Here is a 22,002-nt window from a genome sequence, read left to right on the forward strand (position 1 = left end):
AAACCTCGCTGCTCTGCAGAGACTGTTTGCATCTTGCACACTAGGCTTTCGGCTGCTGGCAAATGATCTTTCCTCCCCCAAAGTGCCTTTTTTAGGCAAGGTTTTAAAAACAAAATTGCAGATGTGAAAATTGCCAACCATAACATAATAAGATTTATGCTGCTAAACACTAGGAGCTTAAACCAAAAACTGCACACCCCAGAAGCAGTTTTATCACTGGGGGATACAGTCACAGAAACCTGATTCAATTCCTCAGAGAGTACCCTTGCCTTGCAAGGCTACAATGCCTTCCACACCTTCAGACCACAAAATGAACATGTGAGAATCAAAGGAGGCAGTGTTTCCATCTATATTAGAGATCAATTCACTTCCCAACTAGTTAGACTGGACAACTCCATGGAGTGACTCCAAGTTCAGATTACTGTGGGTAAGATCCCCTATTCAAGTCAAAGCCAGTTATAGATCCCCCTCCATGGATCATGATGCACGTGAGGCCTACTTGACCAAACTGGAGTCAATCCAAATATTGCCAAACACTCTGGTCAAGGGTGGTATCAATTATCCCACCATCAACCCGGAAACTTACTCTAGCCCTAACTCACTAGTGCAAAAGTTTCTTGACTTTGTTAACTCAAATGCCCCGGAACAGATTGTTCAAAGCCCAACAAGAGGAAAAAATGTACTAGATCTGGTGCTCACTAGCATGACAAACAGATGCACCATTGCATCTGTCGGACCCTCACTAGTTAAATCTGACCACAAATTATTTGCCTTCAAACTGGCACTAACACTAGAACTCACAAAGGGTGAAGTTAGACTAAAAAAAAATTCATCAAAGCAAACTATACCCAATTAGGGGAAGGTATAAGGGCATTCCAAGCCCTACCCCCAGGTGGAAGTGGTAACTACACCAAAGCTTACACTAAAGTCCTGTACAATCACTTGTATAAGCATATAAACTCAGCTGTTCCAGAGAGAATAAAAGCCAGACCCAAAGTAAAAAAAAAAAAAAAAAAAAAAAAAAAAGCTGCCCATGGCATCCAGCATCAACAAACTTTACAACAAATGCAAAACGCTGATGTCAAATCCAGTAAGGGTAATGTTGAGAAAAACTTTGCAATCACAGCAAAGGATAACCATAAGGCCTTTTACAGCTATGTATGTAGCCTAAAAGGTAGGTCCCAAGCATGTGCAGAATTAGTGAGTAATGATATCACACACAAACACACACACCCACACACACACACACACACACACACACACACACACACACACACACACACACACACACACACACACACACACACACACACACACACTGATCAAGCACATATAGCAAACGTGCTAGCAGACAGATTTTGTGAAAATTTCACTCCCTTATCCCTTCAAAACTTATCATAAACCTTGCCCCCAGGTTCCCCCCACTCTACATATCCGAAGAGAAGGTCATTAAAGACTTTTCTAAGGCAAAAAAACATAGTCTCTATGGGACCAGATGGCATCCCAGGCTGTCTTCTGAACAAACTAAAACATGAACTAGTACCACTATTAAATATCCTATTCAATCACAGCCTAACCACAGGCATTGTTCATGAGGACTGGAGATCAGCAACAGTTATTCTCCTCCACAGAGGTGGCTTAGCAACAGACCCAAGGAATTATAGACCCATAAGTCTGACTAATGTCATATGTAAAGCCATGGAACATAGCATCATGGACCTCATAAAAAAGACATAGGCTGCCTCCAAACCCAGGATCCGTCCCAAATCCGCTTCATCAAAGGCAGATCCTACCTGTTAAACCTGGTGGATTTCTTTGACAATGTGACCAGGACCATTGTCGAGGGCAAATCTTTGCACACAGTGTACCTAAACTTGGCAAAGGCCTTTGACTCAATCCCACACTCAGGCATTACTGATAAACTTAGCAAACTGAAAGTAAACCTCTTTGGTTTAAGATGCGTTGCCAACTGGCTCACAAACCAGTCACACATTATCAAAGTGGGTGACTCCACATCAACCAGCAGACCTGTCACCAGCAGGCTGCCACAAGGGTCAGTGCTGGGCCCCCTGCTGTTTGGTATATACTTCTCAGAAGTTCAGGCCAACCTAAAGGGCTGTGACTGACTAGGTTTGCGGACGACTGCAAACTGGATGCAGTTATTAAATCCTCAAATGATGTCAGTATACTTCAGGAGGGTCTCACACAGACCAGTGACTGGTGTCTTAGTTACAGTGTCAAACCAAATGGAAAGAAATGCTTCATCATTTATTTCAGTGAAAACAATGCCCCTTCATTCTATCAAATTAACAATAATACCCTATGTACCTACAAAGTGATAAGAGGTCTGGGAGCACAAGTAGACTGTGACCTTAAGTTTGACCACCATGTGTCTATTGTACTAAGGAAGGTTTTCTACATAGCACACTTGATTAGCAAAGGCATGGCCTCTAGAGCAAAGGAGGTTGTATTCATCACTAATCAGGCCCATAATTGAGTATAATGCCCCTTTCGGCATGTACCGTACAAAGCACCTGCAGCAATTGGAGAGACCTTAGAGGTTTCTAACTAAGAAGATCAAGGGACTCCAGCAAATGAATAACACAGATCAACTAAAGTCCCTGTCACTATACGCAGTATCATATAGACTTCTTAGGAGACACTTATGCCTGGCTTACAGATCAGTCTCCAACTCAAACATAAAGAATTTGCTGCACATCCATAAATAAAACGGGACTAGAGCTACCGATTCCAGGGACCTAAATATGTCCTGCGACTTGAATAGGATGTGCTGGAGTGACAGATTTGTCAGCCAGCATCTGATGCATCTTTGGAATAGGCTACCAATTCATGTGAAGAAAAAAAAACCTCTATAACACTGTTCAAAAGCAACCTGGATGAGTGGATGCGGCACTATATATTCTTACTGGGGATAGCACCCACAACCCTCCTGGACATGGACAGTCATTACGAAATACAGTCATGTGTATTGAGTAGAGTATTTATGTTATTACATTGGGATGAAACGGCTAGGCTTGAAATGACTTCCAGGTCGACAGCCTAGTAACCTTCTATGATCCTATGATCTACAGAGTTACTAATACAATGTTAATCCAAGCACCTTCTATGAGTAAACATGCCATAGCATTCTGATCTTCCTAATACTGATGTAAACATAAATATTTCTGAACCACTAACATGTGCATGTCTGGGTTGCTTCCAAGTTGTCAAGTGACACTTTAAATGAATAAAATGGCAACTGCTACTTTGTCTCGAGTTACACATTTGATCCAGTGTTTTTTTTTTTGTTTTGTTTTGTTTTGTTTTTCTGACTAATAGAATTACATTGCAGTTACAGTGCTGTGACACTTAAGGATTCAGGGCTGCTATTAGGGTGTATGCTGTGGACTAGGGGTATCTGTGATTACATTTGTGTAGGGAGCCATTCTCTGCTATCATGGAACAGTATGGTAAAGTGATTTCCTCTTACCTGCACTGTTAAATGATTTCAAAGTTAGCATTGTTTTAAGTTGCAGAGATGCAAAAACAGCTGTTTTTGTGTTTTGGTGGATCAGGAATCAATATGTATTTTTGATGTATCTGATTTCAAGAAATGTGTCAACTGACAGTGTGCTAAAGACATGTATGTCCGCATCTTTCAGCTCTTCATTATCCTCTGTTATGGATACGATCTGTTGCATAGATAGACCGTTGTTTCAGTTATCTTCAAATGTGAGCTAAGTGCTGTGTTATAAGTGTCTTGCATTTTGGACGTGGAACAGGAGACTGGGTTACTTACCCGCTGTCTTTCTTTCTTTATTCATTTGTTCATTCATTGTATTAATTTGTTTGTTAGTTTATAATTCTTAGATCATATTATCACTCCTGTCAAGACTGTTTTCTTCATTCATCTGTGACATTGTGCTATTTTATTTGCAGTTTTCTTATGACTGCTAAGTACACCTCTTGACTGTTTTCTATCCCCTGGTTTTGAGAATGCTGCATAACATTTTTATATGCATTGCATTATAGCTACTCAGTCACCAAATAAATCTAGTAAATGTCAATAAACAAGACTGCAAACTTACACGTGTTTTATTATGATCATTAAACTACCTGAAGGAGCAAGCTTCATCCAGGAAAATGTTTATATGTTTTCTTTTTTTAATGACCTTTAGATTAAGGATAGTCCAGTACCATGATGCTTTGAAAGTCGTTATAGTAGCAAGACATATGACCAAGGTTGAGTATTAGTTAAAAGAAACACTGCTGGGATTAATAAATGTTTAGAGTGTGTGCTCCTTTGGTAGACATTTACCCTTTTGCTTGAACTCTTAACCTTATATTAGATCTGCTAGCTATTACCCGTTTAGTTGGCATTAATCATATCATTTAATGAATAGGCAATTTTAATAAGATTCATCATTTTCTCTTGAAGGTTAAAGGGGCTATGTCAGAGTTTTCTCATTATATTAGCTGCAGAATGATTGCACATGTGGTGCAACACAAAATGACAAATAAGCAGCAAAACGTGTCTTATTATCAATCTAATGAACAACAAAAATGTCTTGGCATTAATCTGCCACAATACTGAAGTTATCCAGAATAATTTTCTTACAGTACCTGCTCACAACAAACTGTGAACTAATGACAAAGTGTAAAACAGAATTTAGTAGTAGTACTTAAAGCACAGCAAAAAAAAAAAAACGTGAAATGCTGTCTGGTAAATAGATTATCAACAATGGAATGCAATGGGAACAATGAAGTGACAAAAATCTTAAAAGAAATGTCATGCACCTAATACAAAGCAGCAATAAAAAATGATGTATAAATGAGGTTTGGGAGCAAACCAATTTGTCCTGGAACATCTTTGGTAAGGGTATAGAGAGTTAAATGGGGGTAGGGGGGTGGGGGGTTTTAGGGAAGGGATTTAGGTTTACGGAATAGAGATAGGCTTGTTTACTTGCAAAAGGAAGGGTTCATTTGTGAGGGGACTTTAGAGGAAGTGAGGTAGATGTAGAGTGGGACTTAGTGTTTTATAGGAGTGTAGCTGCTAGGAGGGTTGCATTTTGGAATGAACTTGCTAAGGCAAGTTTACATCCAACACGAACTGTAGGTATTCTTGAGAACAGGTAGGCCTCGGGTTAATGGATGAGATGGTTTCGGTGGTGGCAGATGGTTTGTATTTTTTTTCTCTCCCCTCTGTGATCTAAACATTGATAGGATACAGTTTGGGCAGTTACTTAGGTGGGAGTTGTACTGGTTTGCTTTAGGGGTCTTTGTATACATCCATCCATCTTTATCCCCTTGAGTATGTTTTCATTCCTATGTATCATGCAGAATGAACAGTTGTTGCTCTAACCCTCCCTTTTCTTGGCAAAGTAGTCGTTGGTGGTGTTGGTAGGATACTGTGGTCTCTCTGTGATGGTGTGTTTCCAGCCAAGCCATGAATGGCTTTTCACAGGCTGTGGAATGGTTTTCATTTTCTGGTAGCTGTGTGCTGTGTTTTGTTGCTTTGTTATTGGGCCATGCTGTGGTATTCCTTGGTTGGGGGGGGGTGGTCATTTGTTTATGGAGAATTCTGGTTCTAGTGTTTCTCCAGGATTGTTGAACAATTTTTCTAAGTAAAGATGGCTTTAATAAGTTGGTAGATCTGCTTGTTCTCAGTAGAGTAAGGTTCATGGGCTCTGCCATGCCCATGAGAGAACCTTGTTAGCTGTATATGTGCTTAGTGGGCCTAACATTCAAGGGATGCAGTCTGAATAGGTGAGCTCACCTAGGGGATTTGGGTTTGGGTGGGTCCATGTGTGTGGGTGTGTGCGAGTGTCACTTCAGGTGAATGTTATGTATTGTAACAAAAAAAAGTCAGATTACTTCAGCAGTTAGGGGTCCCATTTGTTTTTTTTTGTAGATGTTAAAATATTCAAGATGTCTTCCAAAAAAAAAAAATAGTTTTGCTTGATAATAGACCTTTTCTTTGTATGTGTGTCTGTGATTGGCTTACATTTGAAATTATGTTTCCACGTTGCTTTTTGCTCCGACTACATTCTGTTGACTACTTTGTCCCCTTTTAACCAGACATAATGTGGAACAGGACAGCAGTGCTTGTGATAAATATAACGAGATAATGGGTTTGTGTGTCGCATCACAATAAGAACCATTAAAAATGCAGGGTTAGCATGGCATGCTCCTGCATTTGTTATAATATAATATAAAGTATTTCATTTCCTTCTGTCTCAGAATGGAGAAGCTGTCTGAATTGGTGGTGGTAGAACAATGAGTTGTGGTGTTCAGAGCCAGAACTGAGAGGGGTGAGTGTGGGGGCCATGTGACACCTGGAAATAACAGATGGTCTTTGTGCATGCAAGGTGTGGTATAACGGTTGTGAGGGGTGGGGAATATGGACTCTTGATATGGTTCGGCCGCACATCACAAGTGGGTCATAGTGCAGCTAGCCTAGGGAGGCTCTGTAAAGAATATTGAGGAGTTCCTGGAGGTACTTGGGGAGATGGGTTACCAATAAGAGTATTACATCTACAAAATTTGGAAACGGAAAGAAGTGTGTCTTTGTGGTTGTTGAACTCTATGTATTTTTTTGGCTTGCTTTCGGATATTTTAGTAATGGGATTTATTGATTGCATTTAATTTCCTTTGTAATTAATATATTCTGGTCTAACATATAAACTTGTAATCAGTATTTCATGGGGGGAGTAATTCATGCGGAAGTAGCATTGTTTCCGACAAAGCACTTTAATGATTGTGAGGAGCTGGGCAGCTGATTACGTGTTGCAGTATGTGAGTGTGGAAGTGTAAGGGGTTGTGTTGTGTGGCTAAGCAGATGCTGGGTACAAATGGAAGGTGTGGATGTGCGTAGATGGAAGATTTTCCATGGGGAATCGGATGTTGCTTTTGGGAGGGGAAGAGCAGCATGCTAGGAAAAGAATGATTTTAGGATTTAATTTTATTGTCCAGAATGTGGGATTAAGGAGCTTTAATTTATTTTATTTTATTTATTTTACATTTGTTTACCGGGATAATCTGACTGGATACATGTCTATTTTCAGCGGGGGCCCGAGGAGAAAAGCTCCACATAGACAAACTTACATAGATTACACAGAAGTTAGCAAACAATTATAAAAACAAAGTGATTATATACAATGGGTTAGTAGTAAGATTTACTTTGAATGAGCTGGTTTTGGTGATTTGGTTGTCCAGGGTTTGATTCCCTCAGCTTTCATTATATAACTGCATGGCTCTGATCAAGTCTCTTAAGTAATCCAGGTGGAGTCGGGGTGCTCGCAGACTGAGACTGAATAGGTGTTATACCATTAATAAATGTTGGGAAGTTTTCAAACAGAACTGATGGTTATTAAGTATAAATATATTTTAAATGATAGTTTGCTTTACTGGTGTCTGAAACCTGAAGCTGATATATTCAATAGCAATAGCCATGGTAAACCAACTAACTATCAGTCCCTCTGTATTCCTGCTTTAGTAGGTTAATCATCAAGCATAAAGTCTTTGTACACAAGCATACTGAATGAGTGCATGGGTATGACCCTAATTGCTAATCGTGACAAGCAAGTAGGAATAAGATAAATTGAGGGGGGGAATGCAATGGTAAGTGTATTTTTTTCCTACTTGCTATCTAGTTCTGTGTCTTTTGTTGCAGTCTGCAAATTTGTAGAATTTATGGTAGAAGTGGGAGGCCATCATGGTGCAGGTGGAAGAGCTGTTTCAGGAAGTGCCTACTAATGAGTCCGGAATGACAGATGATACATGCGAGTCCAGTCGGAAGAGACAATATCCAACTCGGAAGATCAGATCAACAGTTCATCGGAAGCAGGTGCGGCAGTCGAGAGATGTGATTGCTGTGGATTCGCCAGCAACTGGCGAGGCTCAGGACAGAGTGGTAGGCAATGATATTCTGTTGGGAGTCTTATTAGGTCAAGTAGGTCATGATTGTGTGGGAGGAATGATTGTCAGGTAGCAGGGGGTGAAGTTTATCAGGGGTTGGGCTAAGCTGGGGGGTCTGTAGGGGATAAGCAGTAAGGTTACAAGATGGGTCAAAGTGAAGCAATCAATGGGTAGGGTAGAGCAGGGGTGTTGATAGGGAGCTTAGGGTAATCAATAGGGGGTAGGATTGTTTTCTGAAGTCGGGTCAGATTTTGACATAGAGCTGGGTGATTGGTTAGCTATGCAGGCTTTGGTGAAAGGGACAGGGACTTCTTGGGGAGCTAATAATGGCTCCCAGCTTGCAGTCAGCTGCAAACTTGGTCAACCAGAGTCCCTTTGTATTGGCCTGGACTTCTGAAAAGTAGATGCCAAACAGGAAAGGACCCAGGACTGATCCCTGTGGGACTCCACTCTTGACTGGTCAGCAGTTTGACTTGGAGTCTACTACTTTCACACTGTGTGTTCTATCTGTGAGCCAATTTGCAACCCACTTAGTGATATAGGGGTTGATGGTTAGTTTGGTGAGTTTATCAATAATTCCTGAGTGAGGATTGGTATCAAAGGCCTTGGCCAGATCACGGTAAGCTGTATGTAGTGCCTTACCTTCATCCACAGCCCTGGTGACTGACTCAAAAAAGTCAACCAGGTTGAGCAGGCATGATCTCCCTTTCACAAAGCCAAATTGTGTGGGCTCTAGAGTTTGGAGATTTCCTATATCTTTGATAATCAGGTCCATGATGATGTGCTTCATAGCTTTACATATCGGACTCCTCAAGCTAATGCAGCGATAATTCCCAGGGTCTGTAGTTGCTCCCCCTTTATGGAGAGAGATGACTGTAGCAGTGCGCCATTCAGTAGGGACAAAGCTTGAGGTGAGGCTGTGACTGAACAGGGCACACAGACAGACAGACAGACAGACAGACACATGCACACATGGGTCTCATGGAAGCTGTATTCTTGGCTTTGGACAATGCAGCTTTAAACTGTGCTGCAGTAATGCTGGAGGTCTGGCATTCTTCCAGTATTGTGATTGGTCCTTTAGGGAAGTTAGACATATGGTGAGCTACTATGATGGATACCTTTGGGGTGGTTAGCGGGGGGGGGGCTAGGGGAGAAGGGGGAAGGTATGTTGGACTTTAATGTGGGGCATTGCTCATGCGTAGGGTATAAGCTCTTGCATGTTTGTTCAAAGTGTGTAGGGAGCCATCTAGAGGTGCAGTGTGATCAGCGGGTTGCAAATTGGTGACATCAGGTTCATTTTCAACTGAGGTGAGTGTTTCCCTTCTTTCTAGGGGTTTTACAATCTACAAGCTAGGGGTAATTTTTGAGGGTCACAGGGAGGGGTGTCTCTTGGGGGGCAAGGGGATGGTCAGGTGGCATGACTCATTCTCCCATTAAGGTGGAAGTATTTTGGTATATGCTCCAGCAATTTCCTGATGCCTCACTTAAGGAAGAAATAATTGAGGGCTTTTCTAGGAGGGTTTCTATTAAATCAAGGGTAGCTGCGGATGGGGTAGTTTGCAAGAATTGCTCTCTGAAGATATTTTTGGGGGGTCTGGTAGTGATGGAAGAACATGTGGGCAGATTGCTGGGACCTTTTGATAAACCCACCTTTGAGAGTTTTAAGGTTTCATCGTTGGGTCTAGTTCCTAAGAAGGTACCCAGTGAGTTTAGTCATATTCACCATTTGTCGTATCTGGAAGAGTGCTCTGCTGATGATTTCATTTCAGTTAAGGATGCCAAGTTATGCATGTCTGGATGATGCCGTGAACATTATTTGGGGGTTTAAAGATCTGTAGTTACTGAAGGTGGACACTGAATTTGCCTTTCGGCTTTTGCTGGTATGTGAGGAGGAGTGGCCATTATTAGGCATTGTATTAAGGAACAAGTTTTACTTTGATAAGGCTCTACCAATGGGATGTTCAGTGGTTTGTGCTATTTTTGAGAACTTTAGCATAGTATTAAATTGGGTTTGGCAACAGCAGTTCAATGTGCAGAGGGGGGGTGCTTTATTTGGATGATTTCTTTGTAGTAGATGAGAGGTTTTAGGGAGTGTTTGAAGGTTTAAAACAATTTTTAGGGATGTGTGAGGAGTTGGGGTCCCGTTGGCTAGCAGAAGTTGATAGGTCCAGCTAAGGCATTAGATTTCTTAGGATTATTGGTGGATGCTGAATGGGGGTCATTTTGCTTGCCAGCTGATAAGATAGCCCAATTGAATGAGAAGATTAGTTGGATGGTCACCAAACAAGCTGAGGATTGGGAAGTTATGGAGCTTCTGGGGCTTCTGAACTGTGCATGTTGGGCAGTTCATCCAGGGAGTACCTTTTGTAGGTGAGTGGCCTTTCTGTTAAAAGGAGGGAAGAGCAAAGATCATTGGATCTGGATTAACAAGTTGGCACAGGCTGATTTGGTACTTTGGTTATCCTTTTTGGAGCAGTTTCATGTTTTTTTTTCTTTTTCTTTTTTTTTTTTGGCAGACTGATTGGGTTGGTCAAGAGGAGCTGCAATTGTTCATGGATGCAGTTGGGGTTATTGGAATGGGTGCATTTTTTGGAGGGGAATGGTTTGCAGCTCATTGACTGGCAGATTGGAAAGATGAGTGGAACAGGGATGTTGCCTTTTTGGAGTTAATGTCAACTTGGGTTACATCGGTAGTTTGGCAGGAGTGATTGAGGGCAAAAAGGTTTTTTAACTCGGATAATATGGCTGTGGTGCAAGTTTTGCAAGCATTGACTGTAAGAGCTGAATTGTTGTGGGTGTTACATAAGTTGTTTTGAAGAGTTTATCAATACATTTTTCATTCACAGATGTGCATGTGGCTGGGTTAGGAATGAGATTGTTGACAGTTTGTCTTTATTTCAGTTTTTTAGGCTTCAACAGCTAGCTCCAAGGGTGGAGGAAGAGCCAATGGCATTGCAAGATGAGATGTGGTATCTTGGGTTGAATTAACCAGAAAGTTGGTGCAGCATTCTTGGGCAATGTCTGCCAAGAAAACATATGATAGGACTTTAATTGATTCTGATAAATTTATTTTGCAGTTTCCTGAGGATGAATGAGTGTGGTCGGAGGAACTTTTATTGTGAAACCTGTCTCGAACTTGTGGCACGGTAAGGCTGAGCAATCGGTTAATTTAGATTTGGCAGTAATTAGTATATTTGTGCAAGTGGCTAGGTTGCATGATTTTACAAAGTCTTGGATGTCAGAGCATATGTTGAGCGGATGGGGTACAGTGGCTGGAGTGTGTATGGATATGTGTTGGCCATTCTCAAGACAAGTTTTGAGTGTGTCATTGACGGGTTTGACCTTAGTGGTGATTAAGTCAGTGGACCATATTTTATGGGTTACTTTGTATTTATGGATGATTTTGTTGTGCATTTCAGGTGTCATAGTTGTTAGGGTCATTAGATTGAAGAGACGTTATGGTTTTTCCAGGGTCAGTGCACATTTGGTTAAGTAGGTATAAAACAGATCAGTTAGGTACAGGCATACAGATAGTTCTTGGGAAAGACAGGTGTGTGGGGCTTTGTCCCGTAGGTTGGGCTGTGGCATTAATGTGGGGTTATGCGGGGGCCCCTACGGGAATAATTTTTTCAGTTGATAGGGGGTAAGGTGGTAACAGGTAATCAGTTTTTACATGTAATGAGAAGGGCATTGTGTTGTATGGGTTTTCCAAATGCAAGGTTTTCTACTCATTCTTTCTGTATTGGTAGGGCTTTTGATTTGGCAACGGAAGGCAGGTCCACTGAGGTCAGCCGGAGAGTGAGAGGTGATCTTCAAATGCCTTTTTATCTTATATTAGGTAATAGATACAATTAACCCCCCTTTTTGTCTTTCAGGAAAAGAGATTTTCATCTTGGGCCATTTGTATATCCACTGGGTAGGGAGGAGGGCAGCAGTTAGGATGGATGGCAAGGAATTGGGTTTGTGTCAATTGGGGTAGACAGCTGACAAGGGATTATAGGTCTTAGGGGGATTCAGCTTATGGATGAAATTTATGTGATATGGTCACAGATGGGATTGCCATGAATATTGGTGATACACTTGGCCGGTAATGATTTAGGGTTATTTCCTAAGACCCAGTTGGTGGATAGAATAAAGGAGGATTTAGTTATGCTGCAGACGTTATATCCAGGTATGTGCATTGTTTGGTCAGATAAGGTATCACATTTGTGTTGGCAGAATGCTGTTAGTTTTAAAGCTTTGGAGCATGCATGGAGGTCTATTAACTACAGGCTGCATGGCAGTTGGGAGCATTGGGGCTGTAAACAATAGAACATTGGGATTTAGATGGTAAGGACCCAGTCTGGTTTAGATCTGATGGGTTGCTTTTGCATGAATTTGGTTTAGACTTGTTCGACATACATTTAAGTTTATTTTTGAAAGTTTTGGTGAACATTCTTATGTAGGAGATGGGGAACAGCCTGTGGTCAGGCTGGTGGGTGGAGAAGAGGAGCAGGCTTGTCCCTCTTCTGTTCCTCTCTTGGTGATGGGGTTGATGCAATTATTTGGGGGGATAAGAGTAAGTGGTAGGATGCTGCTTGATTGATAAATAAGTGAGAGGAGGTATGGATGCTACTTTGTGATGATGATTAACTGATTAAATAAGCAAACAGAGGTAAGGAAGATGCCTATTTGGTCAGGGTGAGCAGGGCATGCTGCCCTGATGTATATTATAAGGATTTTACATGTTATAGTTACAAGGTTAATGTGTTATAATTAATATTTCAAATGATGTAATAAAGTTATATCTCAAATTAATAAAGGATGTAGAATGTCATTTGGTGTCGTGTGTTATTGAAGGGGACTGGGACAAATGAGGTTTGGGAACAAACCAGTTTGTCCAATGACATTTCTGGTAAGGGTATAGTGAGTTAAATGGGGTGGGGGTGGGGGGTTTAGAGGAGGGATTTAAGTTTAGGGAATAGAGATAGGCTTGTTTAGTTGGAAAGTGAAAAGTTAATTTGTGAGGGGACCTTAGAGGAAGTGAGGTAGATGTAGAGTGGGTATAGGAGTGTAGCTCTTAGGAGGGTTGCATTTTGGCATGAACTTGTTACTCGCCTTCCCAATTTTTTCTTTTAATTTGTTGGTATATATATATATATATATATATATATATATATATATATGTGTGTGTGTGTGTGTGTGTGTGTGTGTGTGTGTGTGGAAATGTGTATTGAGAGAGAAGAAGAGCAGGCTTGTCCCTCTTTTCCCCCTCTTGGTGTTGGGGATGATGCAGTGTTTTGGGGGGATAAAAAGTGAGCAGTAGGATGCTACTTGATTGATAAATAAGAGAGCAGAGGTATGGATGATGCTTATTGGTGATGACTGACTGATAAAATAAGTGAGTGGAGGTATGGGCATTGCTAATTTGGGCAGGGTGAGTGGGGTATGCTTCCCTGGTGTACATGATAAGGATTTTACTTGTGATTACAAAGTTTTTTGTGTTATAATTAATATTTGAAATAATGTAATAAAGTTATGCTTGAAATTAATAAAGGTCATTGAATGTCAGTTGATGTCATGTGTATTACTGAAGGGAACGGGACAAATATATTTACCTTATTACAACAGTGTGACAGATAAAATTATTACTAGCTTAGTTGAGAAACAATCAATGCAGTGAGCTGATTACACAATTAGAGCACACAGATGATTGTGAATATGTCAAATATAGCAGAAATAAAATATAATGAAAGTACTAATAATAATGTCTTTAATCTTACAATACATTTTATTATACATCTCAGCAAGCCTACCATCTGAATTTCTTTGCTGTACATAGAAATTAAAGATCAGTATATGATTTTATATATAATATCTTAAAAATATAGTTTTAGTGAGAAACACACACACAGAATGTAGTGAGCTTCAAAATTAATTCAACAAATGTTATCCCAGTGTAGGAGGCCAGATAAGAGACAGCCATTGATTGGCCAATATTTAGCTTAAAACTTTATATGCAGTTTTAAAATTAGAATATATTCTGCTCTGTTTCAATGCACTTCAGAATACCAGAATTTTCAGACAGCGGTTTATTTTGTTAAATTTACACAAACAGATGCTGTCAAAATGAATGGATGATACTTTGTCAGAAAACATTTGAAGCCTGTATAAACTAAATCATTGTTTGTGATTCCCTGCTGGGTGATGAAACCTACATATTTTTATTACATTGCATTTTCTATGTGAGAGGTAGGTACTAAAAACACGTGAAATGTACAGCCTAGATTGCCCACTTCTCACATAGAACAAAAACACCAGGCCAAACAGATTTCTTAAATCAGAAAACAAAATGGGGCATGTATCTGAAAGCAGCTCTATCAGTCACACAAAAAATATGTAAGTTTCCTCACCCAGCAGGAAATCACCAACAGTACTTTAGTTCATGCAGCCTTCAAATATTTTCAGACAAATACAATAGCCCAGAATTTCTCAGAGTATTTAAATATTGCTCAAGAGACAATTTAACCAATGGAGGGAAAACACATGAAATGTACAGCCTAGATAATTTTTTTCCATTGGTTAAATTATCTCTTGAGTGATACTTAAATACTCTGTGAAATTCTGGGCTATTGTCTTTGTCTGAAAAGATTTGAAGCCTGCATAAACTAAAGCAGTGCAAATGATTCCCTGCTTAGTGAAAAAAACTTTTTTTTGTCTGCGACAGATACAGCTGCTTTCTGATACCTGCTCCATTTCGCTTTCTGTTTTATGAAATCTGCTTGGCTTGGTGTTTTTGTTCTATGAGAGAGGTAGGCACTTAAATTATCCAGGCTGCACATTTCACATTTTTGCATTGTTTAAATTGCCTCTTGAGTGATACTTAAATACTCAGTGAAATTCAAGGCCTTTGTCTTTGTCTGAAGAGATTTGAAGCCTGCATAAACTAAAACACTGCTGGTGATTCTCTACTTCCCACCCATCATCCCCTTTGTTCAACTGCTTTTTAAACCTGGTGATTTTAAGCTGTCCACCCCTACTGTTATTTAAGCTTAATAAGCTCCTCCCTTTCTGCACTGCTTTTGATATCCTGAATTATTTATTAACCTTTCCTTGTGCTTATACTGAAAAAAGCATTCTGCCTCCCATTGTCTGTTTCACTTGATCTTACCTCATTATCTACCTAAGTGTTAGATACAGTAGTGTATTTTTACACTCTAGCAAATGATTATTTTTACATCAAAAGGTGTCAGTTGATTTTCCATCTAGTGCACTGGGAAGTAGTTTGGTCTGTTTAGGTTGGAGAAACACTTAAGTTTTCTGAATGTAGTTTTATTGGCTGGAGGGCTTATTAGTCAGCTTATCTTCTTTTTTAGTGCCTTTAATAATGCTGTACAATTGAGTTCTTCTTGGCTCATTTATTTAGAGAAGTACTTTTATTGAATAATCGCACTTTGATAAGCTGTTTAAAGTACACTTCTGTTTCTATTTATTTAAGTTTGTGGTAGTATTTCTTAAAATTTAAGTTTGTTTATGGTAGCATTTTACTCCAGATGCCCCTTTACTGTTCTTTTACATTAGGAGAAATTGGAGTATTCATCTAGTAGCAGTAGGTATTTACCTGGTCTGTCTGAGCTGGGAAACACACAAAAAAGGCTCTAAGTATTTTTGCACTTGATTTGCCCAATTCTGATACCTAGATAGGATAGACTACATTCAGACCTGCTGCATCTAGCCTGTTATTGATACACTTGAACACTTAACCAGCCACCTTACACTAAGAAGGGCTCCCATGCAGCCTTGTGGCAGAAGAGTGTGGATCCAGCCTTATCTGAGCTGGACGTTGCTGGTGGAAGGTTCATTGTCTGCTTTCCTATTTGTAGATTAGCTTAAAAGTGTTTAATTTTGCCTGTATTCAAGCCTCACGGTTGCACAGGATTGCCCTCAATTAACCAGAGCTGCTCTATGTTTGTCGTCATTTGTCAGAGGTCTAGAGTGTTTCTGCTTTAATCTAAGGAATCCAAGTCAAAAAGCAGGAAAATAAGTATATGTTATGCTTCTTCTGCACTTTTTGAATTGTATTTTATCAAATTTCTGTATATATTTTTTTTTTTTACTGTTTTACTATTTGTGACTGATTTATTCTTAGTCATGGGAGATTTCAATCATTCTTCCTTTGACCGGGTGACATACATGAGCATGAACATTCTTGCCCAGGGGTCCCTGGATTTTGTCAATACAAATGCTCTGGAACAGATAGTCTGCACCCTTACAATTGGCTCAAAGGTCCTCGACATAGTACTCCCCAACATGTGAGGTCACTGCACTCACCCCCTCTGTGATACCCCCCCCCCCGTTACAGTTGGACCATAAATCAGTCTTGTTTGAAGTTACTATTAAGCCTGTCACCAACACAGGAGCAAAAAAAAAAAAAAAAAAAACTATAAAACTTTTCCAAAGCAGACTACAGCTGACTTAAGCGATGTTATAAAATGCTTTATACTGCCACAGACAATAATGACTCCTATGCAGAGATGCACACAAATGCTTTGTATAAAAACTTAAGTAACTGGTTAGACTCAGCTGTACCTGAGTGGATTAAAACCAGGTCCTCCTGAAAAACAAAGCTAGCCTGGTGGTCCTCAAGTATAAACAGGTTATATGACAAAAGAAAGAAGCTGATGTCTAAGAACAAGAGGGAACTAACTCAGCAAAGAAAGAATTCCTTCCACAGTTTGAACAAGCAAGTCAGAAATCTTGTAAAGTCCTCTAAAGCTAATTATGAAGCTAAAATTGTATCTCTAGCTAAGGATTATCATAAGGTATTCTGTAACTGCATCTGAAATCTAACAGGGAATGCCCAGCTCTGTGCCAAACTGTTAGTAGATGGTACCACTCTTATGATACTGGACAGAATTTCAAACCTGCTAGCTGACAGATTTGGTGCACACTTCACCCCCCTGTCCCCACCAGCTATACCTCAAAGCATACCTTGACACCAGTCCTCTGCCTAGTATCTCTAGAGATCAGGTCATATCTGTGCTCTCCAAGGCCAAATACATGGCCTTTATGGGACCAGATAACATCCCAGGTTGCTTATTAAGCAATCTAAAACAGGACCTAGCAGACCCACTTGGCATTCTCTTTAACCATAGCCTGAGAACTAGCATTGTTCCAGTAGAGTGGAGAACAGCAAGACTAATCCCCTTGGAAAAAGGGGGCTGTCAAACTACCCTGGGAACTATTAACTCATAAATCTAACCGAGTCTACTTCATCTTATCGCATGTTGAAAATATTGAACAGCAATAATATTGTAAATGCTGTACATCGAAAGGGTTGTTGCGGGATCATGGTACAATGAGGAGGAGAAACTTTGCTCTTTCCTCTCTGTAGTGCGATCTCAGAGTTGGTATATATAATTAGCGAAGGGCCTGGGGGGCACAGCCCCAACAAGAACAGTTTTGATGTACAGCATTTTCGATGTTTATGCCGTTCGATATTGTCATCTTTTGACAAGATAATATGGACGCATCTAACCAGCCTCATCTGCAGTGCCATGGAAAGAATCATCATGGACGTTATCAATAAGGACATAGGTGACCATCTCACTCTAGACCCAACCCAGTTTGGCTTCTTTAAGCATAGATCATGCTTATTAAACCTAGTAGACTTCATTGGGAAGGTCACCAAAGCCCTGGTTGATGCTAAGACACTGCATACTGCCTGTCTTGACCTAGCCAAGGCTTTTGACACAGTACCCCATTCAGGTATCGTTGAGATATTCTCAAATCTGGGGATTAATTCTTACATCACTAGATGGGTAGCCAATTGTCTCATCGACAGAACACACACCATCAAAGCTGATGACTCCACCTCTACCAGTAGACCCATTACCAGTGGTGTACCAGAAGGATCTCTGCTGGGTCCTTTACTATTTGAAAACTATTTCTACAAAGTCCAGGCTAAAGTAGATGGCCTTTGACTTACCAAGTTCACTGTTAATTGCAAATTGGGTGCAGTCACTGAGTCCCCCAATGATGTTAACATATTACAGGAGGGGCTACCACAGACAAATGACTGGTGCCAAAACCACTGTCCAAAAATAAATGCAAAAAAGTGCATTATTATCTCCTTTGCTCTCTCTCCCTGCTTATTAAAATATTAACAGCACCCCCCCCCTAAGTTCATACCCAGTGGTGTGAGATCTGGGAACACAGGTTCATAGCAATCTGAACTGTGATCACTACAACTACCACCGTGGTAAGAAAAACCTTCTACACTGCGCATCTCATAAGTAAGGGAATCATATGCTGGAGAGACAGCTATATCTCCTAGAGATTGCTGCTACTCTGGAATAAACTTCCAGTTCTCTTGAACCAGAGCTCCTTACTGACCGTATTCAAGCACAACCTGGACATATGGATGGGAGACCACAAGTTCACCCTGGGGATGGCACCCATCTCCCACATGAACATGGGTAGTCAGTGTTTATTATAGACTCACTCTGAGAATTACTTCCATCTAACCAAGAACAATTGCGGCAACTTGGGATTAACATGTCTAGGCAAGTAAGGGATCTAGGGCCACTAGCCTAGTAACCTCCTATGAAGCAATGAAACTATGAATATCACTTTATTTAAACCAACAAAATTAAGAAATCTAATGAATGCATTACAGAGTGGAATTCAACTCAATAAATTGCAATATTTGTCAAAGTCTGCACAGACAGATATGCTTATCATCAAGACTTAAAGCCAAGCAGCTCACCAATGCAGTGTAGTACAGCATGTGACATGAGTATTAGAGAGGCCTTTTTATAGCTACTATCAGTGAAATATAAATAGATGTAGAAATACAAAAAGAAGGACTGAGAAAATATCTGCATGATATGAATCTTGAAATTGTTATTGCGGTACACATAGTAGGAAAGTACAATGTTGTAACAGAAGGTGTTAAGACAAAAACAGGGTGTGGACAATAAACAACAGACACCACTATATTTAAAATGGATTGTGCAGTCATGGGATCAGAAATGACAGCAGGTCAAGTATTGCTCAATAGTCATGTTTAGTGGTCCAGTCAAGCAATTATCTCAACTGATAAAATCCAGAAAAGAAAGGCAGAAACTGATAGCTCCAAAAAGATTTAATCAATAAAAGTTAGTACTTTCGTCCACTCTCAATGTGTGAATTATCTCAACTGCACTGATAACAATAAGCATCAAAATATTTCCCTGAATCTATGCCTGAAAGAATTTTCATGTAATAATCACCCTGCAAGTTATTCAGAGCATGCTGACATTAATGATATACAGACAAGAATGTCACAGAGCATCTTAGACTACAGTTTGTTTTGGCTGTAGTTTCAGTGGCGTTAACAAGACACTTGCAGTGTGTGTTTTATTCTGATATTTATATTCTAATGGGGCTATTCAGCTCTTCCAGGTGCATGCAGCATTGGCCAGCTTTTACAAACTGTCTGAAAATAAACAGAGTCTATTCTAATCATACAGCGTACTGCAGTATGTAGTAAATGCAGAAATGAGTAACAGAATTGTTTTGACCTGCAGCACCTACATCTAGTATCCTGTCTTACTCCAGGAATGCACCATCTTTTTGTATTCACAGAGCATTTTAATCTGTCCAAAATGATCATTGTCAGTGTCTGCAAAATGATAACCTTAATGTATGACACTCACATGGCATATAAAAAGTGAGTTTTTATGGACATTCCCCAGTAGTCCTGGGCCTACAGTTAGGTCTCTTGTTCCATTAAGTAATCTCTTAAACTCTAAAAGGACAGAAAGCAGAGAATGGACACGTTCAGCTGATCTGAAAATGGCATCTTGTGGCAGACATTCAGGACTCATGGGAACAACACAGATAAGGGAATGTGGCTGCTAACTAGTATGTGACAAATGATGACTGAGAGAGAGTGGTACCTGATATGAATGTTGTTAGTAAACAGAATTGTGCAGTGCAGTGATGTGGAAGGCATACCTCTGACAGATCAGGAGAAACTACAGTCATGTTAGAGGGGTACCACTGACTGATCAGGAGACAGTAGAGTAATATTGGGGGTAGACCACTGCCTAATTAGGAGGCAGTATTGTGATGTTTGAGGTACATCACTGAGTGATCAGGACACAGTACAGTGATGCTGGAGGTATACCATGGATGTACACCACTGACTGATCAGGAGACAGTACAGTGATATTGGGTGTATAATACTGACTGATCAGGAGAGAGTACAGTGATGTGGGAGGTGTACCACTGGCTGATAAGGAGATGTACAGTGATGTGGGAGGTATACCACTGACAGATCCGAGGCAGTGCAGTGATGTGAAAGATATACCACTCATTGATCTGGAGACAGTGCAGAGATGTGGGAGGTATTCCACTTACTGATCAGGAGACAGTACAGTGATGTTGGATGTATACCACTGATGGATCAGGAGACAGTAGACTATGTAGGAGGTATACCACTGACTGATCAGGAGACAGTAGAGTGATGTTGGATGTTTACCACTGACCAATAAGGAGACAGTACAGTGATATTGATGGTACACCACTGCCTGATGGAATTACTATGATGTTGGAGGTACACCACTGACTGATCAAGAGACAGTACAATGATATTGAGGGTATAATACTGATTGATCTGGAGACAATACAGTGATGTAGGAGGTATATCCCTGACTGGTCAGGAGACAGTGCAGTGATGTAGTAGGTGTACCACTGACTGATCCAAAGACAGTACAGTAATGTGGGAGGTATACCACTGGCTGATCACAAGACAGTATAGTAATGTGGAATGTATACCACAAACTGATCAGTAGACAGTACAGTGAAGTTGGAGGTGTACCGCTGACTTATCAGGAGATAGTAGAGTAATGTGGAATGTATACCACTATCTGATCAGTAGACAGTACAGTGATGTGGAAGGTATATCACTGACTGATCAGGAGACAGTACAGTGATGTAGGAGGTACACCACTGACTGATCAGGACACAGTACCGTGATGTTGGAAATACACCATGGAGGTACACCACTGACTGATCAGGAGACAGTACTGTGATGCTGGAGCTATACCACTGACTGATCAAGAGACACTACATTGTTATTGGAGGTATACCACTGACTGATTAGGAGACATTACAGTAATGCGAAAGCTGTACCACTGACTAATTAGAAGACAGTACAGTGATGTTGGGGGTTTAATACTGAATGATCAGGAGACAGTACAGTGATGTTGAAAATGCACCACTACTTGATCAGTAGACAGTACAGTGATATAGGAGGTATATCTGTGACTGTTCAGGAGACAGTACAGTGATGTCAGAGGTATATACCTGACTGATCAGGACACAGTACCGTGATGCTGGAAGTACACCATGGAAGTACACTACTGTTTGATCAGGAGATAGTACATGATGCTGTCGGTATAATACTAATTGATCAGGAGACAGTTCAGTAATATTGGAGGTGGACCACTGACTGATCAGGAGACAGTACACTACAGTGATGGTGAGGTGTACCACTGACTGATCAGAAGACAACACAGTGATGTTGGAGGTGTACCACTGACTGATCAGGAGACAGTACAGTGATGTGGGAGGTATACCACGGACTGATCAGAAGACAGAAGAGTGAAGTGGAATGTATACCACTGGCTGATCAGCAGATAGTACAATGATGTTGCAATTGTACCACTGACTTACCATGAGACAGTACCATAATGTTGGAGGTGTACCACTAATTGATCAGGAGACACTAGAATTAAGTGGAAGATATACCACTGGATGACCAGGAAACACTACAGTAATGTGGGAGGTATACCACTGACTGATCAGGAGATGCTACAGTGATGTTGGATGTAAAACAAAAACTTATCAGGAAACAGTACAGTGATTTTTGAGGTGTACAACTGACTGATCAGGAGACAGTACAGTAATGTAGAAAGTATACCGTAGATTGACAGGAGACAGTTCATTGATGTTTCAGGTCTACCACTGACTGATCAGGAGACAGTTCAGTAATGTGGAAGGTTTACCACTAGCTGATCAGGAGACAGTACAGTAATGCAGATGGTGTACCACTGACTA

Source organism: Protopterus annectens, chromosome 9.part0, assembly GCF_019279795.1.
Source record: "Protopterus annectens isolate FY-2018-M chromosome 9.part0, PAN1.0, whole genome shotgun sequence".
NCBI lineage: Eukaryota > Metazoa > Chordata > Ceratodontiformes > Protopteridae > Protopterus > Protopterus annectens.